This window comes from Tupaia chinensis, unplaced genomic scaffold, assembly GCF_000334495.1.
Source record: "Tupaia chinensis unplaced genomic scaffold, TupChi_1.0 Scaffold138791_1, whole genome shotgun sequence".
NCBI classification, from domain to species: Eukaryota; Metazoa; Chordata; class Mammalia; order Scandentia; family Tupaiidae; genus Tupaia; species Tupaia belangeri.
In genome coordinates, this window is record NW_006198684.1 from 138,279 (window position 1) to 145,236 (window position 6,958).

Genomic DNA, 6,958 nt, shown 5'->3' on the forward strand with positions numbered 1-6,958 from the left:
CAGACCACTTGAGAGGAGAAGTCATGCAAGCCAGGGTTTGGGCAAGTGACTTACATTCAGCCAATCGAATTCTTCCCAGATAACTCTCTTTTATATAACTCTCTTTCAATAACTTGGGTGCAGGATACAAGGTGATGAAATGGATAGAACTGTTGGGTAGCCTGAAATAGCATCATGGGATACTGAGTCCAGTAGTGGTGATTGTGTTGATGATAATGGTACACAGTACATGAGTTACATAGAATAACAGGATACTGGGACCAGCAGCTAGCGTAATGGCTCTATGTCTCTGGACTCCCATGTAGTCGACTGCGGATCGAGTCCCAGACCTGGTGGCTTAAACTCATGCTGGGCACATGTGCATGCATGCCCAAGATCCCGAGAGGAGAATGGAGGAGAAGGGATTGTGGCGTGGCCATCCCCTTGGGGGATGGATGACTTCTCACTTTGTCTCTCTGCTCTCTGTTTCTCTCTATCTTTCTGGATCGCACGTGCCCTATACCAAAAAAACTCTCAAAAAAAAAATTATGACACGATACTCTTTCTACTGGCTCAATCCAGAGCTTGCTTAGTTGTTTCTCAATTGTCAGGTTTGCCTTGGGTTCTGTGAACACTTGCTTGAGATAGTCAGAGTTGCTATCTATTGTTCATCAGCAAGAATTGTGGCTGATAAATGTCAATAAGACCTTATGTCTACATAGAGCAATGTGACACATATTGAATTAGATAAAAAAGACCAATTGCTTTATAATACTGTCATGTACCCAGTAATTAATTTATTTAATATATATCCTGCACTATGTGTTAGTCATTTTATCAAACTATTAAACTGGATAGAAAAAGGAACCAAAATACTAAATCAAAAATATTTAGTATTATTGATTATGTAAAGTACTTCTGTGTCAGAAACTACTCCTAATAAAATAATGTTAATAATAGTGCTGCTCTGACTTACAGTGTGAACCTAAGTTTTAAAAGTCTAAGAGGTTGCAGATAGGGTGAGCATTTGAAATGATATCATTGGCTAAGTCATCTCATGTCTAAGATGTTTGTTTAGTGGCAGACATATTTAAAGGTTATTCTCAAAGTGGAAATTCTTCTTTTCTGCAGAAAGTCAAGGCATAAAGTAAAAGTTCTCCCAAGGAGATACTATATATCAAAGAGGTCCAGAACAAATAGGTTATGAGGGGAGCAGAGGAGCCATTTCTGGGATAGTGTGACATAGTTGATACTTTCTAGAATTATTTCTTTGTAGGAAAGCCAGTTTTTACTTTTCAGTTTTATTTGGATATGTATAATAGAAATTAGAAAATAATAATAAGTAAATCTTCAGAAGTCATCATTCTAATGCAAACCAGCCCGGGGCATTTATAATCATAGAATTAAAAAATATTAAGAAGAGCAGTAAAAAAATGCCAATGGAAGCAACAACTACACTCAGTTCAATTGAACCAGGTAATGAAATCACAAGACTGAGTGAATTAATCTGTATTGAAAAAGAAATAGACATTATGGACCAGCAGTTAGCATAATGGGTATGTCGCTGGACTCCCATGTAGTTGACCGTGGTTCGCGTCCCGGAACCGGTGGCTTAAAACTCACGCCGGGCGCATGTGCGTGCGTGCCCAAGATCCCGAGAGGAGAATGGCGGAGAAGGGATTGCGGCGTGGCCATCCCCCCTGGAGGGTGATTTCTTGCTTTCTGTCTCTCTGTCTTTCTCTGTCTGTCTGGCAAGCGCATGTATATATATATGTATATATGTATATAGTTATATATATATATGTATATATGTATATAGTTATATATATATGTATATATGTGTGTATATATATATATATTACAGTTGTGTGTGTGTATATATATTTATGTTTAGGTTTTAGTTGATTAGTAAATTAAACATAGTTCATTCTATCATGAAGGATTCAAGGTATTCATTTATTTTTGTTGGTTTTATGTCACTCATGACTTATCTTTCCTCAATCTAATGAGTCCTTACTGATTCTTCTTCCTGATTTTCCATAACCTTATCTCGTCTCTCTATTCCCAATGCTAATACCATGGTTTAGATCTTCATTATTGTTCAGTTGCTTTACTGCTGTTGTCATTTAACTGTTTTTAAAACTCCAGTTTTCTTACTACAGAGCTGATCTTTCTAATTGTATGTGGAGTGCCTTTACTAAAAACACAAATCGAATTTTAATTTCCTTCTTTAAAATTATTCAGTAATAATCCACCAATTTACAATAAAATTTAAATTATTTTGTGAAATACCAGATGATTTACAAATTAGTTTCTATTTATTCATTTCTTTTTCCTCCCCTACAGGTAACTTTCCTAAACATTATGTACTTCCTTTAGAAGACGTCATACCTCTTTGGTCACATGCCTTTTTGCACGTGTTGGGTCCTGAGACTAAATTGACCTTTCTCTATTTCTTTGTCTGCCTAAACCTCTTCCCTCGCTATGATCCAGCTCAGTCATCATCTTTTATGTGAAATATCCTAGATGTATTAAGTGCTTTGAGAGCAACTAGTCCATTTACCAAACTGTTTTTCTGTTATCTGTTTGCTTGTCTCCCTCTGATGCTAGACTTTGAGTTTAGGAAACATATTTTCCTGATTTTTACATTTACAGTGTCTAATATAAGATCTGAGATACTGCAGGTGCTCAATAATACTCTTTGATTGAATGCACCTATGAATGAATGATAAGAATTTTACACACATTAACTTAAAATATACAAGAAATTCTGTGAGATAAGTCTTCATATGATTATAATAACATTTTCAATGCAAATGGAAAGCTTAATATTAATTAAACTTGCATTAATACATAGTAGCTCACACAATTCTAATAGTGACCTAGTGACCCTTTCTCATGGATGAGATAGGTATTGTCATTGTGATTTTCCAAAGGAGAAAATAGAATTCAACAAATTTAATGTAATCTGTACAAAGCTGTAGAATGAGTTGAGAGAGAATTATGGATCAAAATGTGAGTTTTTTTTTTTTTTTTGGAGAGGTTTTCGCTATAGGGCGCGTGCGTTTGCCAGACAGACAAGACAGACAGAGAGAGACATAGAGACAGAAAGCGAGAAATCACCCCCCACAGGGGATGGTCATGCTGCAATCCCTTCTCCTCCATTCTCCTCTCGGGATCTTGGGCACGCACGCACACGCGCCCGGCGTGAGTTTTAAGCCACTGGGTCCGGGACACGAACCGCGGTCGACTACGTGGGAGTCCAGTGACATAGCCATTATGCTAACTGCTGGTTCCCAATGTGAGGTTTTTGATGTTGAAAAAATTATTTGTTTTCTATTTCTTGAGCCTATTTTTTACCCTTGCTTCCCTAACTCAGTTTAACTCAGTGTATTTCAGAGTTAGAGGACCAATTGAGAAACACTAAGTACACCAAGTGATCCTTTGGGAAGAGGACTAATAAAACACTAATAAAACAACTATGTTGTGTCACTAAATGAGAGCTATTATCTCCAGTGGTGACATCTTGGACTAACTTTTGTAGCAAAGTTCTTATCCGATGCTGTCAGAAAGAAATAATTAAAATCTAGAGTAGGTCTTGTAAGAAATCTTTGAATTTCAATTCTAGCCTCTAAATCCTTGAATGACCTGTACAAAATACACCACATTTTCTTACATTTTAAGTAAACAAACAGGTGTCTCTTTTAAAAAAAAAAAAATTGCAGTGGGGCCAGCATGTGTCATGGTGGTTGAGGCATTGTACTCTTACATGGCTGACCTGCTGTTTGAGTCTCAGACTTAGCAGATTGCTTTCTCTCTTTCTTTCTGGTGAGTGAATGTAACCTATAACAAATTTAAAAAATAAATAATTCTTTTTTAAAAAGCAATGATTATTCCTGTTTTACCAATATAATTATATTTCAATTTTAACCTATTTAAATTTAGTTATTATTTGAATCTAATCTGCCTAAAGAAAAAAGTAAGTTATATTGCACACATATTACTAGTGAAAACAAATCTGTTTTATAGTATAGAATATTTTCTTTCATATGCATTTTCAGTTTCATAAGTGAAAAACTTAAGTGTCTACTTTATTTTCCATGAACGTCTCTAAGACTTTCCCTAAGTTATAAAGGTGGATTTCTGACCCTCGTTGGCCTTAGTTGTAAAGACACCACTAGCATTTTCTAAATCATTATTTCATTACTTAATTTTTCTATTACTTTGAAGATTTACTTGTTGCTGCCAAAAATATTCTTAGTTTGGAATAACAAGTGCGTGGATTTGAGAGTATATTTGAATTCTGACTATGCCATCTACTAGCCCTATCATTGGATAATGCAATGAGTCTTTCTGTGATTACATACACATCTATGTAAAGTGAATCCTAGTATCTTTCCTAGATTATTCACCCCTGTAGAATGAGTCCCTTGATTACACAAGCTAGATTTTGTCTACCACTGTCCATAGCATCAAAAATGCCACTCAGTTGTCATGGATCTGGTGAAATAGTGCAGCGCAAACTCTGAAGTAATTTCCAAATCTAAGTTGTAATGGCATTTGTTTCTGTTTGGTGGAGGAGAAAGAACAATACGTAAATTTGAAGCATTCTCAGGTGTATCTTTTTGGTATCTATAAAATGACTTTCCATATAACAGAGGCTCATAATATTTTTCTATAATGCATATTCTCATATGCATCTTCTGTACATGGGCATAAATTACTGTAAATTACAAGGGTTCTTCAAAACGCTTAAGGAAAATGCATTGTGAAAAATCTTTGTGTGGATTTCAAAAAATTCTATACCAAAATAAATGTTTACTTTAATTCCAATTTTCCATGAACTTTTCCATGTCCCTTCAGATAAACCAGTAATGAGATTTTCAATCTATTACAGTATAGCTGGACATTAGGATAAGAGTACTTCCCATTGTACTTAATATTGCCAAATTGATCTTTAAAATTTTTAGAACAGTTCATTCTTCCACCAAAAATATATGAGAATTTGTCATATATTGATAATCTCGGTTTTATTTCCTTTTGACAACATTAGATAAGAACTTTGCTATAAGAGTAATCAAAGATATCACAGCTGGAAGATACTGCCTTGCATTTAGTGTCCCAGAAAGTAGTTGCTTTTTTAGTGCTTTATTGACTGACCTCCTCACAAAACTGATATTCTCAGATTTACTTTTTGATATTTATAAGTGCATTAAATGTACGTTCATGTACTTCACAAAAATTAATTAAATGCCCACTGTCTTAGTTTGAGCTGCCAAAAGAAACTACCATAGAGTTTATGGTATGGTCAGCACACACTTATTTCTCATGATTCTGGAAGCTGGAAGTTGGACAACCGGGTACCAGCATGATTGAGTTCCTAGTGAGGACTCTATTCCTGGTTATGTTCTCACATGGCCTTTGGTGCATGAAAACTCTTCTCTGCCTTTTAAAAATTTTTTTCCAGGGATCTGCAAATGGCATAGTCTTTACATCACTGAACTCTCATGTGTTTGATGTGGTTTGAGTACCAGACACGGCAGCTTAAAACTCATGCCAGGCATGTGTATGTGCATGCTCAAGATCCCGAGAGGAGAATGGAGGAGAAGGGATTACAGCATCATGATTTCTTACTTTCTGTCTTTTTGCCTCTTTTGTCTCTTTGGTGAGTGCACGTGCCCTATGGTAGAACTCTCTCAAATCTCTCTCTCTCTCTCTCTCTCTATATATATATATATATATATATATAGATAGATAGATAGATAGATAGATATAGATATAGATATTGATACAGATATAGATATATTTTGCCAGAGGGGCATTTGCATTCACCTGAGAGAGACAGAGAGAGAAAGGAAAGTGAGAAATCATCCACACCACCCCCTCCCCATGGGGGATGGTCACATTGCGATCCCTTTTCCTCCATCTCCTCTTGGGGATCACACACACACACTCAGCATGTTTTTCAAGTCTCCAGGTCTGGAACTCGAATCACAAAGTTAGCCATCTGAATTCCAGCTACCTTAACCATCACATCACTAGTTGACCTGACTCGTCCTCTTTTTATAATAACATTAATCCTGTCATGGAAGTTTTATCTTATAACCTTACCTAGACATAATTACCTCTCAAAGGCCTCACTTCCAAATACCATCACATTGATGATTAGAACTTCAACATATTAATTTTGAGGGGACATAAACAACTACTTCATTACTCTTTCTGAAACAATACCTCTGCCCTTGAGAAATTTCTACTTAGGACCAGTAGATGGCATAGTGGTTACAATGCTGGACTCCCACATGGCCAACCATAGTTCGAGTCCCTGACCTGGTGTCTTTAAAATCACACGAAGCTTGTGTGCATGTAGGCCCAAGATCCTGAGAGGAAAATGGAGGAGAAGGGATTGCAGTGAGGCCCTCCCACCAGTAGGAAGATTTCTTACTATGCCTCTCACTTTCTCTGTCTGTCTCTCTTTTTCCCTGGCAAGCACACATGCCCTTTTGCTTCTCATGTTCTCTGTCTCTCTCTTTCTCTGGTGAGGACACATACACTAAGGTGAAAACCTCAAAAAAAATTGTATTCTAGTAAAAGCAGAGGGCAATAATACACAAATAAATAAAAGCTATATATGATATAAAGCAGGATAGGAGGATAGTGGACTATGGAACTGGGATGCTCTTTTATGTGGAGTAGTCAGGTAAAGCCATTCTGATGAGCTGAAGTTTGTGCAGATACCGTGGGGAGGGTGCCCTATCCATGTCTCCTCTATCATTTACATTTTATGTACACCTGATGGCTTTTTATTGTAACTGAGATTTTCTGACGGTCTACATTGTTTGGCTACAGGAGTGTGCTTGGTCTGTTTGTGGATCATGCCACAAGTGCTAGAGAGAGGGACTAGCAGATGGTATAATGGTTACATCGCTGGTCTCCCACATAGTTGACTGTAGTTTGAGTACTGGACCCAGTGGCTTAA